The sequence below is a fragment of the Bos taurus genome, chromosome X (genome assembly GCF_002263795.3).
Source record: "Bos taurus isolate L1 Dominette 01449 registration number 42190680 breed Hereford chromosome X, ARS-UCD2.0, whole genome shotgun sequence".
Classification (NCBI taxonomy): domain Eukaryota; kingdom Metazoa; phylum Chordata; class Mammalia; order Artiodactyla; family Bovidae; genus Bos; species Bos taurus.
The window spans coordinates 34753960-34772722 of NC_037357.1; the positions used below are offsets into that span (position 1 = coordinate 34753960).

Sequence of the window (18763 nt, forward strand, 5' to 3'; positions counted from 1 at the left end):
CGGTAAAGAATCCGCCTGCCAATGCTGGAGGCTCAGGAGACATGTGTTCAATCACTGGGTCGAGAAGATCCCCAGGAGGAGGAAATGGCAACCCACTCCAGCATTCTTGCCTGGAAAATCCCATGGACGGAGAAGCCTGGCAGCCTATAGTCTCTGGGATCACAAACAGTCAGACAGAAGTAAGCACACACACACATACACACACACACACACCATAATTAAAATCATTTTAATCATTGTCTGCAATGAACTCTCCATGCACTTGCCTCTCTCTAACTCTGTTGTGACTGCCTGAAAAAAAAAACATAAGCCCTGGTTAAATTCATCTCTTTGCAACTGAGCAGATAAATATAGCTGGAGAAAAATCCATAATTATGCCTGACTGGTCTGTCTTTAAATTTTCTCAACATACTTCAAATGTTCCATGATCCTTTTACATTTGCCAAACCAATTCATTCTCCCACTCTCTGAAACAACTATTTTTTACTTTCTCTTTTCTCCTTAATTCTCCAGTAACTCTTCTCCCAGATTCTCAACAGATGGCTTTGCTTCCTATTTTCCAGTAAAAATGAAACAATCAGAAGATTTTATCTTCATAATATCAATTATTAAAGCTACCCAAATCTCTGCCATATACTCTACCCTTTCCTTGTTACCAGAGGTGTCTAGTCTTATCTAATGCTATTCCTTCTGCATGTGCCATGGATCCTATTCCCTTTCTCCTGCTCAAGGATTTTACTTCAGTGATTTTCTTCTCCCTCCCACACTTGTTAGCTTTTCCCTATCTTCTGGCTCATTCCCTGCAGCATATAAAATGATGTAACTATCATCCATGATAAAAAAAAAAAGAAAGCCCTCACTTGTCCTGACATATCCCTCCAACTCTTTCCTAATTTCTCTGCTTCCATTTATGTAACTCATTTCAATAAGTTTTGATATCACTATCTCAACCTCTTCAATTCTCATTTTTTATTCCCCTTATACCAATCAAGTACTTTCACCTATCACTCCAACTAAACCACTCTTATTATTCATTCATTTATTCATTCAGAATTTATGAAGCCTCATCTACTTACCAGGCATTGTTCTAGGTGCTGGGACTACAGTAGTGAACAAAACAGACTAAAAGGGAATCAATGAAGTGAAAACACTAAACCAAGAATTCTTCTTCCTCACATAACTCATATCAAATCCACCCAAACCCAGTCCATATCTACACCTTGATTCATCTCTTCCATACAAACTATCCGCTTAACGTATTGATTTCAAAACAGAATCAGACTCTAACCACTTCTCAGTACCTCCAATGCCCACAAGTTTATCTAAACCATCATCTCACATCACCATGATGGCAATGAATGGCCGCCTAACTTTCTCTCCTTCCTCTCCCGTACTCTACACTCCATTATCCGCACAACAGTTAGAGTTAGTTTTCAAAAAGTGTAAGTTATATTATATCACTCCATTCTCAAGTTTTTCCAGTGGATTTTCATAGAATCCAAAGTACTTGTCATGACCTATAAGTATCTACTTGATTTGACCACTGGCTACTCCTGAATCTCACCTCTTTCTACTTTCCCTCTCCAACACTCATATCAGGTGAAACTGATCTTCCTACTGTTCCCTGAAAACATACCGCATGCTCCTGCCTGAGAGGGCTTTGCTCTTCTCTCTGTCATAAATGCTCTTCTTCCAAATACCATTTTGGTTCACCCTTTTACTTTCCTTAGGATTCTAGTTCTGTGTCATTGCTTCAGAGAAACTTTTCCTGATCACTCTTATCTAAAACTGCATACTCCTTCCTCATCTCTTTCTATCCCCTAAGTAGCATTTTTCTTATATAGCACTACCTAAAATTACATTATATACAATATTTACTTGTTTACTTTCTGTTTCTCCCACTAGATGTAAGTTTCATTAGAATGGGGACTTTATTTCTGAGCCATAGAACAGTACCGGGCATATGGAAGCTACTCAGTAAAATATTTGTTGGAAAAAAAAAAAAAAAGAGTGAATGCTTTCTGGTGTTCATGCCCACACTACTCAGGGATCCTTTCGCTCTCAGAGATATATTCTCAAGACTAACATTCCCTTCTAAAACCTTTCCCTCATGCCTTTCAACCCTTCATTTTATGGGAAACAAATGTTCCGTGTCCTCAGCCTCTTAACAGAAAAGTCTCCTTCTCTCTGCCTGAAATAAATCGGGTTTACGTCAAAGACACTACTTCATTAACTTTCCTCTGAAGTGTAGCATGTGCATATTCCCACACATTATGCAACTGAGAGACAGGATCAGAATTATCTCATCTCTTTAATGCCACTTTGAAACTACTCCTCTCCTGTGTGCATACACTCCTCTTTTGAGATTTACACCATTTATCTGTATCACCCTCTGCCCTCATTATTCTTACATTGACCTCCTTAAAGCCTCTTCACATTCACTCAAAACCAGTACTCAACTCACACTTTTTATGTCCTTCTATCATCTTCAGTATTTCATTGTTGGTGTTGATAATATATCTATGTATTCCACTTTAGCAATCTATATCCATAGCCACATTTTCTGTATCTTATATGTAACTGCTCCATAATTGCACGAAAAAGCTTAAACCACAGTATCTTTAATTTCTGTTTTTGTTATTCTAGTTTTTAAACTATTACTTCTATTCCACTTGCTCTTTGAAATTAGTGTTTCTTTCAGTTGATCCTTCTATTGTCTCCTATTCCCTTGGAGTTGCTTAAGTGCTACTTCCTTTCATTTCAAGGCTGAACCCAAGAGTAAATCACTTGAATTACTCTTTCACCAGAACCTTGCATACATGACCTTCCACAATATTTGCCCAGAAATACTTTCTTGGATCAATCAAGCAAGAAATCTGTTTTATCCTAGACTAAAGAATGCTGCTGAAGAAAATTCCAGTCATGCAAAACAGCCCCACAACAATGCCAGAACCATTCAATTTTTTGATTTGTCATAAATCAACACTCTCCACTGAGGTCGCAAAGAGTGCCTATGACTTAGCGACTGAAAACAGCAAGAGCACTCTCCACTACTTCTCTCAACTATTTGTTCTAAACTTTTGTCATTCATCTCAATTTGCCTATTCAAGGAAATTTACAATGGTTCTTAATAAAAAGTCAAGATGCTCAGGAAAGACAAAATATCCACAGCACATACTAACAGTGCTTCTACTCATATACCCTTGTATTCCTTAATCGGTTTCTTCTATACTGACTCAGCTGTGCCTTCTCTCCAAACATCAGAATCTTCATTCCTTTGTCTGATGGCTGTCTCCGGGCTGCTGAAACCCACTTTTGTCTGTGCTAACAGAGAATCAGAAGTGTCTGAGAATTTGAGTCCCCACACCTGGGTAGCCCTTAACCAGGATTAACAGGTACAGAGGTACAAATACTGCAGCTCCCTGGTGGGGACAACGCTGAGGTGTGAGCCACACTGTCTCCATTACACTTTGCTTGACATATTATCCTTGCTTGGCCTCCTTACCTTCCTTGCCCCACTTTCCACTTCTGCATTGGTTTTTCCTGAGACTACTTCCTAATAAGCCACTTTCACATGAATCCTAATCTGAGTCTGCTTCTGTGGAACCTAACTTGAGACATTAACCCTGACCCAACCTACAAAAATATTTACTTTAAGAAATATCTCTGGGGGTCCAATGGTTAAGAATTCACCTTGCAATACAAGGGACATGAGTTTGATCCCTCATTGGGAAACTAAGATCCCACAAGCTGCAAAGCAACTAAGCCTGAGCACCACAACTAGAAAGTCCCTGCACTGTAACAAAAAATCCTTCAGGACACAATGAAGATTCTGTGTGCCATAACTAAGACCTGATGCAACCAAATAAATGTTTTTAATATATTCACTTTTATATTTACCCTTACTTTCTCTTCTATTTATTTCATAAAACAAGGTTAACCTGTTCACCTTAAGGATAATCCAGTAATATAAGCTCCTGGTCTCATCAGCTCCTTTCCCCTCCATCAGTTTTCCTACTCATACTTGACTATATTAGATTTCCCCTCTCTAATGACTCCTTTCTCTTAGACTATAAACATAATCAAGCTTCTCTCATCTGAAAAAAAAGATTCTATTCATATGCTCCTTTCTAGTTACCTTCTTTCCTTTCTTCATCAATCAAGCTTATTGCTCAAGTAATTCGTTAACTCCACATTACTTACCTTCTATTCATTCTTTTATCAACTACAATACATTCTACCTTCTTCCCTGATCATTTCACTGAAACTATGTACTACTACGTCAGTGATCATCACTAATGGTGGTATTAAAAATATAACCCATACTTAGCATACATTAGATTGAACTTTTCTCTTTTTTTTCTTTTCATTTTCTCATTTTTTTTTCTTTTTGATAGCAATGACCACAACTACCTCCTCTAAAATTCTTTGGATTCCATGTTACCATCCTAGTTATTATAGACCTGTGTCCATTTCTAATCCATCTCCTTTGCAGACTTCTATATGCTAAGTCACTTCAGTCGTGTCCAACTCTGTGCAACGCTATAGACGGCAGCCCACCAGGCTTCCCCATCCCTGGGATTCTCCAGGCAAGAACACTGGAGTGGGTTGCCATTTCCTTCTCCAATGCATGAAAGTGAAAAGTGAAAGTGAAGTTGCTCAGTCATGTCCGACCCTCAGTGACCCCATGGACTTCAGCCTTCCAGGCTCCTCTGTCCATGGGATTTTCCAGGCAAGAGTACTGGAAAATGGCAAGAGTGGGGTGCCATTGCCTGCTCCGGGGCTTCTATATGGATACCTCTAAAATTTGGGGTTCCCTGGCTCTGGACTAATAATACGGTTCAAAATATCTCTTCTCAATTTCTCATTAAAAGAGGTAGATAGCAACAAAAAACAGTGAGGGAAGGGGAGTATAATTGTCAAAATTAATGGAAAAGAGACAAAATTCAATGTCTAAAGGAAATTTAATTATATACATTGCTGTTAAGAATGAATTAAGATAAATTACACAACACATGTTCCATCCTTTAAAATAGAATACATAGACCCAAAAGCTGTTGGGAAAGACAAGCCAATGTCACATCAATACTACAACTTAGAAACCTAAAGACTGAATTAGCCAAAAATGTATATGGTGACATAATATATTTTGTATTGTACTGTTCTTTGAAGCATATAGATGGTATTCTTTCCCATCCCTACTAGAAGCAACAATTCCTAATACTTTCTACTTTCAATAACACTACTACAGAATACATAAAACAAGAAATACTGTAAAGTAAAAAATAAAATAAAATATATAAAAAAAGATATTGGAAAAAAAAGATATTGGCTTGTTGAGGTAAATTAACACACCAGTTTGCAACAGATTAAGCTGAAAAAGATGAAAACAAATTCAAACACCATAATTAATACAACTGATAAACATAAACTGACATTTGTTCTCTACATAACACATAATACTACTTCTTTTCAAGCACCATCTCAAGGAAAATAAACAGGTAAAATTACAGAATAAAACTTTATTTTGAGAGGGATGTGCCCAGAGCTGAACAGATAGATAAATTCATAAACCAATATTCTTCAACACCTTTAATTAAGCAAAACAGAATGAAAAGTATCTCAAGAAAATAAAATAAAAACAATAACCCAACGAAAAGTTAAAGGAAAAAAACAAAATTACAAAAACAAACACAAATATCTCTGGAAAATATCTTTCTATTTGGTTTTGTGAAATGACCACAAATAATATCTTTCAGAGGAACTGATAAGTATACATACAAAGAAAACCAAGAACACAGAGTCTAGGAATTGTAAAAAAGAAACAATGAGAACAGAAAGCAAACCTCACATACTTCAGATTTTGAATTATCAGACATATATGCAAACAAACCAGAAATCAAATCACTAACATTCATTGGATCATAGAGAAAGCAAGGGAATTCCAGAAAAACACCTATTTCTGCTTCATTGACTACGCTAAAGCCTTTTACTGTGTGGATCATAACAAACTGTGGAAAATTATTAAAGAGATGAGAATACCAGACTCCCTTACCTGTGTCCTGAGAAACCTGCATGTAGGTTAAGAAGAAACAGTTAGAACCAAACATGGAACAATGGACTGGTTCAAAACTGGGAAAGGAGTACATCAAGGCTGTATACGGTCACCTTGCTTATTTAACTTCTGTGCAGACTATAACATGTGAAATGATGGCTGGATGAAGCACACACTGGAATCAAGATTGCCAGGAGAAATATCAACAACCTCAGATATGCAGATGACATCACCCTAATGGCAGAAAGCGAAGAGGAACTAAAGAGTCTCTTGATGAAGGTGAAAGAGGAGAGTAAAAAGCCTGGCTCTACATTCAAAAAACAAAGATCATGGCATCCAGTCTCATCACTTCATGCAAATAGAAGGGGAAAAAAATGGAAAAAGTGACAGACATTATTTTCTAGAGCTTCAAAATCACTGTAGATGGTGACTGCAGCCATGAAATTAAAAGACACTTGCTCTTTGGAAGAAAAGCTATGATGAACCTAGATAACATTATAGGGACAAGCAGGGACATCACATTGCTGACAAAGGTCCATATAGTCAAAGCTATGGGTTTTCCAGTAGTGATGTATGGATGTGAAAGTTGGACCATAAAGAAGGCTGAGTGCTGCAGAACTGATGCTTTTAAACTGTGGTGTTGGAGAAGACCCTTGAGAGTCCCTTAGACAGAAAGGAGATCAAACCAGTCAATCCTAAAGGAAATCAACCCTGAATATTCATTGGAAGGACTGATGCTCAAGCTGAACCTCTAAGACTTTGGCCACCTGATGTGAAGAGCTGATTCACTGGAAAAGATCCTAATGTTGGGAAAGATTGAGGGCAGGAGAAGGGGGTGACAGAGGATAAGATTATTGGATGGCATCATCAACTCCGATGGACATGAGTTTGAGCAAGCTTTGGGAGACAGTGAAGGAGAGGGAGGCCTGGTGTCCTGCAGACCATAGGGTCACAGAGTGGGACATGACTGAGCAATTGTACAACAATAGGTTTTGGGTCGTGTTTTCATTGCCCTTTGTTTCTAGGTATTTTTTTTTTTTTATTTCTTCTATGATTTCTTCAGTATCTCTTGCTTATTTAGTAGCATAATGTTTAGCCTCCATGAGTTTGTGGGGTTTTTTTACAGTTTTTTTTTTTTTCCTGTAATTGATATCTAACCTTAAAACGTTGTGGTTGAAAAAGATGTTTGATACAATTTCAATTTTCTTAAATTTGCTGAGGCTTGATTTGTGACCCAAGATGTAATCTATCCTAGAGAATGTTCCATGTACACTTGAGATGAAAATGTATTCTGCTGGTTTCAAATGGAATGCCCTATAAATATCAATTAAGTCTATCTGGTCTAATGTGTCATTTAAGGCTTGTGTTTCCTTATTAATTTTCTGTCTGGATGATCTATCTATTGGTGTAAGTGGGGTGTTAAAGTCCTCCGGTATTATTGTATTACTGTTTATTTCTCCTTTTATGGCTGTCAGCATTTGCCTTATGGACTGAGGTGCATATAATGTTGTCCCAGAGGTCTCTGAGACTGTGCTCCTTTCTTTTCATTCTTTTATCTTTTTTTTAATTTAAATTAATTTTATTTTTAACTTTACAATATTGTATTGGTTTTGCCATATATCAACATGCATCCGCCACAGGTATACACGTGTTCCCCATCCTGAACCCTCCTCCCTCCCCGGACCATCCCTCTGGGTTGTCCCAGTGCACCAGCCCCAAGCATCCAGTATCGTGCATCGAACCTGGACTGGCGACTCATTTCATATATGATATTATACATGTTTCAATGCCATTCTCCCAAATCATGCCACCCTCTCCCTCTCCCACACATTCTTTTATCTTTATTCTGTTCAACAGTTATTTCCACCATTCTATCCTCCAGCTCATTATCCATTCTTCTGCCTCATTTATTGTCCTTTTGATTCCCTCCAGTGTATTTTTCATTTCAGTTACTATATTGTTCATTGGTGTTCATTTGTTCTTTAGTTTTCCTAGGTCCTTGTTAAATATTTCTTGTATCCTCTCAATGTGTGCCTACATTCTATTTCTGAGATCTTGGATCATCTTTACTATCATTACTCTGAATTCTTTTTCTGGTAGATTGCCTATTTCCTCTTCATTTATTTAGTCTTGTGGGTTTTTACCTTGCTTCTTTATCTGCAACATATTTCTCTGTCATCTCAATTTGTCTAATATACTGTGTTTATGGTTTCCTTTCCCCAGGCTGTAGGGTTGTATTTCCTCTTGTTTCTGGTCTCTGCTCCCAGTGGGTGAAGTTGATCCACTGACTTGCAGAGGCTTCTGGTAGGAGAGACTACTGCCTGTGCTCTGGTGGGTCAAACTGAGTCTTTTCCCTTTGATGCACCAGGCTGTATCAGGTGGTGTGTTTTGTGGGGTTTATGAGCTGAGTATGACTTTAGGTAGCCTGTGTGCAAATGGGTGGGGTTGTGTTCCTATCTTGCTGCTTGTTTGGTGTGAGGTGTCCAGCTCTGGAGCCTGCAGGCAGTTGGGTGGAGCCAAGTCTTAGTGTTGAAATGGATAACTCCAGGAGAGTACATGCTGATTAATACTCCCTGGGCCTGGAAAATCTCTGGTAGAGGGTCCTGGACTCAGTATTCCCACCACAGAGGCACAGGCCCAAACGCTGGCCTGGTAACCAAGAGCCCACAAGCCCACAAGCATGGCCAGAGAAAAAAGAAAAAAGAAGGAAAAGAAAACAGAGAAACAAAAATCCAAGAACCAAACCAAGAAAATGATAGAAAGAAAACCAAACACAAATAGACAAAGAAATAAGAAAACCAAAAACAAGAGAAAAAAGAACTCAAAAATAAAAACAATCAATAAAGACTAAACTAACAGTCATAAATGAGGGGAAAAAAGCAAATCAAAAAGCATTCTAAAAAAAGTGAAGAAAATATGAAACAAATGCATACAAATGATTTAAAAAAATAAAGAACACAAACAAGAAAACAAAAAAAGTAAAATAAAAATTAAAAAATTAAATATTAAAAACTTAAAAATGATAACAACTGAACAAAATGAAACAAACAGAAATAGAATACTAGTAATAAGGATATGTTCCTGGGGCCTCCACTATCAGTGTCCTGGCTCCCTCAGTGAGCCTTAGCCATACCATATCTCCCCAGGAGGCTCTCCAATTCCTCTAGGTACATCTTTGGATCCACTGTGGGCACTGTGGGGCAGCTTAGAGTCTGTCCTGGCCCAACTCCTGCATGTACTTGTCCCCACAATCCACTGCTGCTAAATCTAGACCAGTCTCTGTTGTGGGAACACTCATCTTCTATTCAAATATCCCACAGATGCCAAGATTTATCAGGTCAACTGTGGATATTTAATCCATGGTTTGTGCAGCTACACAGAGAGGTTTTCGTTCCTCGTCTTTAGCCACACTGCCCCTGGGGCTCAGCTTTGGTTTTGTGTGGGCCACCCTCAGGCATCTGTTCCCCAACCAGGCAAGAGGGACAAAAGTGGCGGCTGATTTGGGCACATTTAGGCCAGAGAGTGACAATATACAGCCTTGACATATTCCTTTTCCTATTTGGAACCAGTCTGTTGTTCCATGTCCAGTTCTAACTGTTGCTTCCTGACCTGCATACTGATTTCTCAAGAGGCAGGTCAGGTGGTCTGGTATTACCATCTTTTTCAGAATTTTCCACAGTTTATTATGATCCACACAATCAAAGGCTTTGGCATGGTCAATAATTAGAAATAGATGTTTTTCTGGAACTCTCTTGCTTTTTCAATGATCCAGCAGATGTTGGCAATGTGATTTCTGGTTCCTCTGCCTTTTCTAAAACCGGCTTAAATGCCTGGCTGGAAGAAGCACAAGCTGGAATCAAGATTGCCCGGAGAAATATCAATAACCTCAGATATGCAGATGACCTGACCCTTATGGCAGAAAGTGAAGAGGAACTAAAAAGCCTCTTGATCAAAGTGAAAGAGTAGAGTGAAAAAGTTGGCTTAAAGCTCAACATTCAGAAAATTAAGATCATGGCATCCAGTCCCATCACTTCATGGCAAATAGATGGGGAAACAGTGGAAACAGTGTCAGACTTTATTTTTGGGGGCTCCAAAATCACTGCAGATGGTGACTGCAGCCATGAAATTAAAAGACGCTTACTCCTTGGAAGGAAAGTTATGACCAACCTAGATAGCATATTCAAAAGCAGAGACATTACTTTGCCAACAAAGGTCCATCTAGTCAAGGCTATGGTTTTTCCTGTGGTCATGTATGGATGTGAGAGTTGGACTGTGAGGAAGGCTGAGCGCCAAAGAATTGATGCTTTTGAACTGTGGTGTTGGAGGAGACTCTTGAGAGTCCCTTGGACTGCAAGGAGATCCAACCAGTCCATTCTAAAGGAGATCAGCCCTGGGATTTCTTTGAAAGGAATGATGCTAAAGCTGAAACTCCAGTACTTTGGCCACCTCATGCGAAGAGTTGACTCATTGGAAAAAATTCTGATGCTGGGAGGGATTGGGGGCAGGAGGAAAAGGGGACGACAGAGGATGAGATGGATGGATGGCATCACCAACTCGATGGACGTGAGTTTGAGTGAACTCCGGGAGATGGTGATGGACAGGGAGGCTTGGCGTGCTGTGATTCATGGGGTCGCAAAGAGTTGGACATGATTGAGCAACTGAACTGAACTGAACTGAGGCCAGAGAGTGATACTGTGGCCACAGCTGGAGAGTATGTTAAGTGTCTGTGTCAGTGGAGACCAGCAGGTAGTTGCAAGAGATTGGAGTACATTTGCTCATGGGAGTTTTTAATGCACAATCAAATAAGTTTAAAATATATGCTGAAAGCAAAAGGATATGATTGAGAAACTGACAGTAACAATGGGAAACCATAAAAAGAAATAAATTTGTTACATAAACTTATTTCTATAACATGGGAAAATACAACCTCATTACACCAGTAGATGTGATTATGTCATATGCAGAAAACCATGGTATGTGAGCATACCAGATAACATGGTGATGCAATATAAGTATGTTATAGGAACAGAAATGATAAGTGGCAAAATCATACAGAACAATACTTGATTAAACAATATTTATGAAATTATAAAATAATGACATAGAGTGGTCCAGGAGCAGATAGCAATGACCCACTAAATTACATCACAGCCAATGTTCAGAGTACATTTGTGGGTTTTAAAGATATCCCCAGTGCTTAAGCATTTGACTGTAATGTAAACCAAGATAATCTCAGAATATAGCCTACCACTCATGATAGAAAACAAAGGAAAATGGTACTAGTATACTTAGTACTTCTTGTGTGCCAGCAACTAAGAACTTTACCTATAGTAACTATTTTACTCACATAACAAGCATATTATATTTACATATAGTTAATTTACTCTCATAACAATCATTATTTTAGGACTGAGTAAACTAAGGCAGAAAGATAGGAAGTGACTTGTCCATCAAACAGTCTAACCTCATTATACATAAGTATTGCTATGCTACCTCTGATGGACATGGTAGGAGATCAAGAGGACGCACACACAGAGCAAAGGAATTAATGGCTATATTGCTGATACAGATACCACCTCCTATTCCATAAGTAGATACACAGTCCATTATCAAAAATCTGGTACATGAGCAGCTACCATGGTAGTCAAAACATCTGACCACAAGGCATACTTCAATGATTCTGAGAAATGAGCTGATATCCCAGATGATGGAGATATAAGCAAACTCAATACTGTCACAATTAATAAGCTTATTCATGATACAGAGGATTATATTCTCAATTCACAAGTAGACAATTACTTAATTTTCACAAAATCAGTGTATGAGTATAAATCTATAGTATAACCTCAAACACTATATATGAACATAAATTTCTTATGCATGTCCAGACTGCCATGGAAAAATGAGACAAAGCCGATATGTAAGAGAAGACAGATGGTACAAAGAAAACAATCACATGGTGGATATTGCATAGGTAGTCAGAATATATGATCAAGAAGCCAGAATATGTAAATGAATTACTTGGTCCAGGAGCAGATGGTAATGATGGGACATACCATGATTTATACTCAGATGATCACAATACAAAAAAAGTACAGGTGTTACAGTACTTGAACATGATACATACACACCAGTATATCTTGAAATGTGAGTTATCAATCATAATACAAGTACAGGTAGAAATGGTAGTCAACTATTATGCTATTCTTGCTAGGGGAGAGGTGATGGATGTGTAATGAAGAACAAAACAAAGCAATGACTGGCTTTGTTATAAGAGTGGAACCAGTATTGTAAAAGGAGAAATCAAGGCATAACATCAGATGACCACGTTAAAAAGACAGCCACCACCAGTAATTTAGCATGGGACTGAGAGGCATGACTAGAAAATCTCAGAATACAAGCTGACAATCACCATAAAGAACAAAGAGACACAGTAATTATCATCAGTATATATTTTTCACTTACCCACTTACCACGTGACAGGCACTAATCTAAGCATATTACATTTAACACTTTGATCCTCACAACAATCCTACAAAGTAGGTATTATTATCATAACTTTGCAGTTGAGAAAACAGACAGACACAAAGGGGTGAAATGACTTGCTCAAGGACACCAAACCTAAACAGCAGGAGTGGAATTAAATACAAGCATTTTAACTTCAGGGTCAGCACTTTGCATATACACTGATGGCGCCATGCTTCCTCAGATGAACGTGGTACAGATTAAAAACACAGAGTGCAGGAACAAATGGCTTTGGTCCAGAAGGAGACGGCAATGTAGCAAAAGTAGACACCGTAGCACATGCTCAAACATCCGTGGTGCATGAGCAGCCACCACAGGAGTCTGAGCATTTGACTACGATGCACACTCAGAAGGTCCTGCAACATGAGCTGACATCCAGTGTATAGGAGTAGATACTAAAGACGAAGGAGGAAGCAAACACATTGAAGTAACAAATAATCATGGTGTACAAAATGATATTTATGGTACAGAAATTTCCATTATTAAAAAGCAGATGATGATATACATTTTCACACACATAAAAAATGAACAGAAGATTGGAGTAAAATTTCAAACACAGTAAAATAGTAGTAAAATGCATTGTGCACATTCATACTATTATGGAGAATGAGCCAACACCAATTTAGAGCCAAGAGACAAGGTACAATAGAAAATAATTATGTGTGCAAACATCACAGATGGATATGGTACATGACCAAAACACCTCAATTATGAATGATTGTTTCAGAAGCAGATGGCAAGATAGAAACCATGGAACATGCTCAGATAACAATAGTTGATGAAAGTCATCAGTTGTGTTTGATCAGTTGATCATGATGTACACAAGTAAACAAAATCACTACAATATGTCATAGCAGTCAAGACACAGGAGCTATGAGACAGGATATGGTACACAAACTTGTTTACTGAGAAGAAAACCATGTTGTAATGCTCATGATATCTGGTATTTAGATAGATATTGTGCCTTACAAAAAATTCATGATATAGGAGTGAATAGCTTTGTGCATGTGGCACCCCACTCCAGTACTCTTGCCTGGAAAATCCCATGGATGGAGGAGCCTGGTGGGCTGCAGTCCATGGGGTTGCTAAGAGTCGGACACAACTGAGCGACTTCACTTCCACTTTTCACTTTTCATGCATTAGAGAAGGAAATGGCAACCCACTCCAGTGTTCTTGCCTGGAGAATCCCAGGGACGGGGGAGCCCGGTGGGCTGCTGTCTATGGGGTCGCACAGAGTCAGACACGACTGAAGTGACTTAGCAGCAGCAGCAGCAGCAAATATCAAGAAGGTCAAAAAAAAAAAAAAAAAAACTAGACATCAAGTATTTAGAGAAGCATGTTGCATTAATAGCCACAATTAGTATTTGAGCTTTTGATTACTATACTTACCTATATAACTTCATGACATGGATTGAAAATGAAGATACAGAAGCAGGCAGAGATGCCACTATACTTCCTGAAATGGATATGGTTAGTAATTTAAAAGATACAACAAATTCCTTTAGTTTAGGAACAAATGGCAATGATGAAACATGTGAAATCACAGTACAAGCTTAAACCATCAGGTGTATGAGCAGCCACACTAGGTGGTTGAGCATTTGACTATGATGCACACTCAAACCAATGGCATGAGATTACAAGCTATCATTTTGAAATATACAGACATGGTACAGGAAATGGCAGGAGTGACCAAAGAATAGAGAACCACGAAATAGGAGCAAATTACCATAAAATGCAAACTGACATACATAATACACAAGACACTCTTTCCCTTACTAGAACAGTAAGCAGTGACGGTTCCTGCTCAGGAACCATGGGGTATGAGCAGACAAGCATGCTGCATGCTCAGACAACCATGGTGCATGAGCAAAAACCTATAATACAAAGACATGTGGATGTGACACAGGAGCAAAAAACATGCCATGGAATATGCTCAAATGGACTGAGCATATGAATAAAGGAAACATAAGGCATAAGTACATTTTCTAGGCCAGTAGTATACGGGAATAATACTAGAGGGGATAACATGGCACATATAAGAAGATCATGGTACATGAACAACTACCAATGATATTTGAGCATTTTACTGTGATGTACACCCAGACATTCCAAGAAAATGAGTTGATGACAACAATATAGGGGCAGAGGAACTAGTACATTAGAGAAGATAGTGATGATGGAAGAAAAGAAACAGTAATACAAAAGCTAATAGGACAGTGCAGACGGCAATGATTCAAAGGGAAGCCCCATGGCATATGCTCATATAATGGTTTCTTAAACACTATCACAAATATATGAGCAGTTTACCATAATTCAAACTTAGAGAACCCCATATTTTGAGCTGGCATCACCATACAGAATCAAAGGACACAGTATTACCATCATCATTATCATCACCACATATATCTTACTACATGATAGGCAGTGTTTGAAATGTTTATGTATAACAGCTCATATAATTCTCAAAAATCTTATGAGGAGTTCTTTTTATAATCTTGCAGAAAATGAAACATGGAGATGCAAACTGGTAAGCCCAAGATCTCATATCTTGTAAGTAGATAATTCAAGATTCAAATCCAGTTCTTTTGGCTCCACTATCCATTCTCTTAAACAGTACAATGAATGACAATATTCCATGATTCTTCTGACAGACATGATACATTACAAACAGAATAATGAATGGCTTTATTCCAGAAGCAGATGGCAATGTTGCAAAAGTAGACACCATAGCACATGCTCAAACATCCATGGTGCATAAGCAGCCACCAAGGAGTCTGAGCATTTGACCACGATGCACACACAGAAGATCCTGCAACGTGAGCTCATACCCACATTATAGGAGCAGACAATGATGACAAAGGAGAGAGAATTCATTGCAATAGCAAACCAAGTTGCACAAGCTAATACACATGGTACAAAGTATTCTTAGTACAAGAGTAGAAAATGATAGTGTATTATCACACAAGCATAGTATTTAAGTGGAAATTCATAGTGCAATTTCAAACATTAGGTGGACAGAAATCCATTAAGCATGTTTAGGCTATCACGAAGGATGAATCCATTCATATATGAAAGAGGGGACTGATATGATACACCAGGAAAGGACAAAAAAGAGTGAAAAACTACTCAGATGGTTGTTTTTAATTATCAGAATGTATGGCATTGGTCTGAGAGCAAATCACACCTACATGTCTTTAGTACATGAAGCATACATACATACTATAGGACATAAGATGTCAAGTATGATACAAGAATAAATGCATATGATATAGAAATAAACTATGCTATGATTCCTACTCAAATAGATACGGTGTATAATAAAAAAAAAGTCACAATGCAAGCAATGAATGATCTTAGTCTGGGAGAAGATGACAATGGTACAAAAGGAGACTCAGATGGACATAATGCCTAATTTTAAGTAATTATGGTGAATAACTAGCCAGAATTCATGTTTTATACCACTGTACACTTAAACTATGTCCTTATATGAACTAACAGCTGTGATACACTTAGCAGACATAGTATAGGAGCAGACAGCACATATGGAATAAACAACTGTTATGCAGGAGCTAATGACCACAATCCAAGAGCTAATATCCATGTTAGAAAAGTCATCATGATGCTTCTTTTTTACAAACTCATAATGGATGAGCAACATCCATCTCATATATATATATATATATATATATATATATATATATATATACACATATATATACGCACACACACACATACACATACACACATATACATATACACACATACAATATACAAATAGTTGGACAGGAGCAAGTAAGTATCGACCAATTCATTCAGATGCATATTACAATCCAATATCCAATATATATCCAAAACCCAGTCTCTTGCACTGCAGGCAGATTCTTTACCACTGAGCCACCAGGGAAGCCCCTGAGTTAGTAACAATGCTGCCCAAAGTGACAATTATGACATAGAAGGTAGACAATTACAGATCAAGCTCAATATATCCAATATCTATCACAATATAGAAGCAAGTTCTTATAGTCAAGGATAAGATGACAATGCTGCAAAATGAGACTACAGGCCGTATGCTCAGATGCCTATTGTACATGAACAGCCACATCTTATGTATGAGTATTTGATCATAATGCATATTCTGATAGTTCCAAAATATGAGGCATGAATGATGATATAGGACATATCCCAAGAAAATATCCAAAACACAAGGGTAGTTGGACATGGTATAGGAGTAAAGAGCAATGTTGAAATATGAGACAGATGTGACTAATACATGAGTTAATAACTACATGGACTGTGGCCTGCCAGGTTCCTCTGTCCATGGGGTTCTCCAGGGTAGTATACTGGAGTGGGCTGCCATTTCCTTTTCCAGGGAATCTTCTTGACACAGGGATCAAACCCAGTCTCTTGCATTGCAGGCAGATTCTTCACCACTGAGCCACTAGGGAAGCCCCTGAGTTTGTAACAATGCTGCCCAAAGTGATAATTATGACATAGAAGGCAGACAATTACAGATCTAGCCCAAAAAGCAGTAGTATATGAAAAGATAATCAAACTATGGTGTTTACCCAGATGGACCTAATGCCTAATTAAAAAGCCATAGTATAAAAGCAAATGTTTAAACAGCTGAATATTAGTTGATAGTGATTAGAATTTCATTCTCTTAATCACCATATTTTCTAAAATATTGTTTTCTCACTTTAGTAGATACATCATATCTTATAGCAGGAAGATCACAGCAATCTATCAATTCCGGTACTTTAAAAAATTCCATTCAATGCTTCATTATGTCTAAAAATTTTAGGGTATTTTAAGTAAATGATAAATATTATTGAAAAGTTTTTTTTTTTTAAGCAAACATCTTCAAGTATAGATACTGTAATGGGTTTAATTATGTCCCCCCCCCCCAAAAAAAAGAGACATTGTAGTTCTAACTTCTGGTACCTGCACGTGTGACCTTATTTGGAAATAAGAGCTTTGAAGCTATAATCATGTTAAGATGAGGTCATAGTGGATTACAGTGGACCCTAAATCTAATGAGGCTAAGTTGAGTCTGACTCTTTGCAATCACATGGGTTCCAGCCTCTGTCCATGGAATTCTCCAGGCAAGAATACTGGAGTGGGTTGCCATTCCCTCTCCAGAGGATCTTCCAGACACAGGGATGGAACCGAGTCTCAGGTCTCCAGCGTTGGCAGGAGGTTCTTTACCACTAGCGCCCCCTGGTGTCTTTATTAGAAGGGGGAAATTTAGACACAGAAAGAAAAGGAAAAGAATGCCATCGGATGATGGAGACAGGGATTGGTCTGATGACCTCACAAGCCAAGGAACATTGCAATTACCAGAAACTGGAAGAGGCAAGGGTGGATCTTTTTATAGAGTCTTCAAAGGCAGTACAGCCCTTCCAACACCTTGATTTTGGACTCCTAGCTTCCAAAACTGTGAGAAAATAAATTTCTTTGGGTTTTAAGCTACTGAGTTTGCCATCCTTTCTTACAGTAGCCCTAGAAAAGTAATACAAGTGGCATTATTACAAAAAGAAATGTCACGGTGCATGCTTAAATGACTGTATGGTATATAAACATCTCTGTAGTTTTACCACTTGAATAAAATACACTTATAAAACATTCAAATATTATCAGTCAGCCATGATCCATGAGTAGATAGCCAGAGCATAGTGTGCTGACACTCACTTATCAGAAGTAGAGGGTAGTCATTTACAAGTATGTATCTTGTGACTGTAGTTAACATTGTATATGAGAAGACTTCATTGACATATAAGTATAGTGTAGAATGTCAAGAAAATAAAGATTGTTGAACAATTAATCACATGACAGCGACCTAACACTCCTATGTAAGTATACAGTGTCATAGTGAATGCCAATTTAAACTATAAACAATGCAACTTGTATATAACATGAAATTCATTGGAAGGACTGATGCAGAAGCTGAAACTCCAGTACTTTGGCCACCTAATGCAAAGAACTGACTCATAGGAAAAGACCCTGATGCTGGGAAAGATTGAAGGTGGGAGGAGAAGGGGACAACAGAGGATGAGATGGTTGGATGGCATCATTGACTCAATGGACATGAGTTTGAGCAAGCTCTGGGAGGCGGTGATGGACAGGGAAGTCTGGCGTGCTTGGTGTCCATGGGGTAACAAAGAGTCGGACACAACTGAGCAACTG

General features: G+C 38.2%; 1 protein-coding gene and 3 non-coding genes across 5 annotated transcripts in view; all 4 read right to left on the bottom strand.

The window, feature by feature from the left end:
• Positions 1-18763, bottom strand: part of GABRA3 (gamma-aminobutyric acid type A receptor subunit alpha3) — a 240653-nt gene that overhangs the window by 151847 nt on the left and 70043 nt on the right.
• MIR105A (microRNA mir-105a) lies at positions 12845-12925 on the bottom strand. The gene has a single exon (NR_031125.1). It is a non-coding gene; the product is annotated as a microRNA mir-105a (primary transcript).
• On the bottom strand, positions 14362-14466 carry MIR767 (microRNA mir-767). Its single transcript, NR_031381.1, has one exon. It is a non-coding gene; the product is annotated as a microRNA mir-767 (primary transcript).
• MIR105B (microRNA mir-105b) lies at positions 15299-15378 on the bottom strand. The gene has a single exon (NR_031127.1). It is a non-coding gene; the product is annotated as a microRNA mir-105b (primary transcript).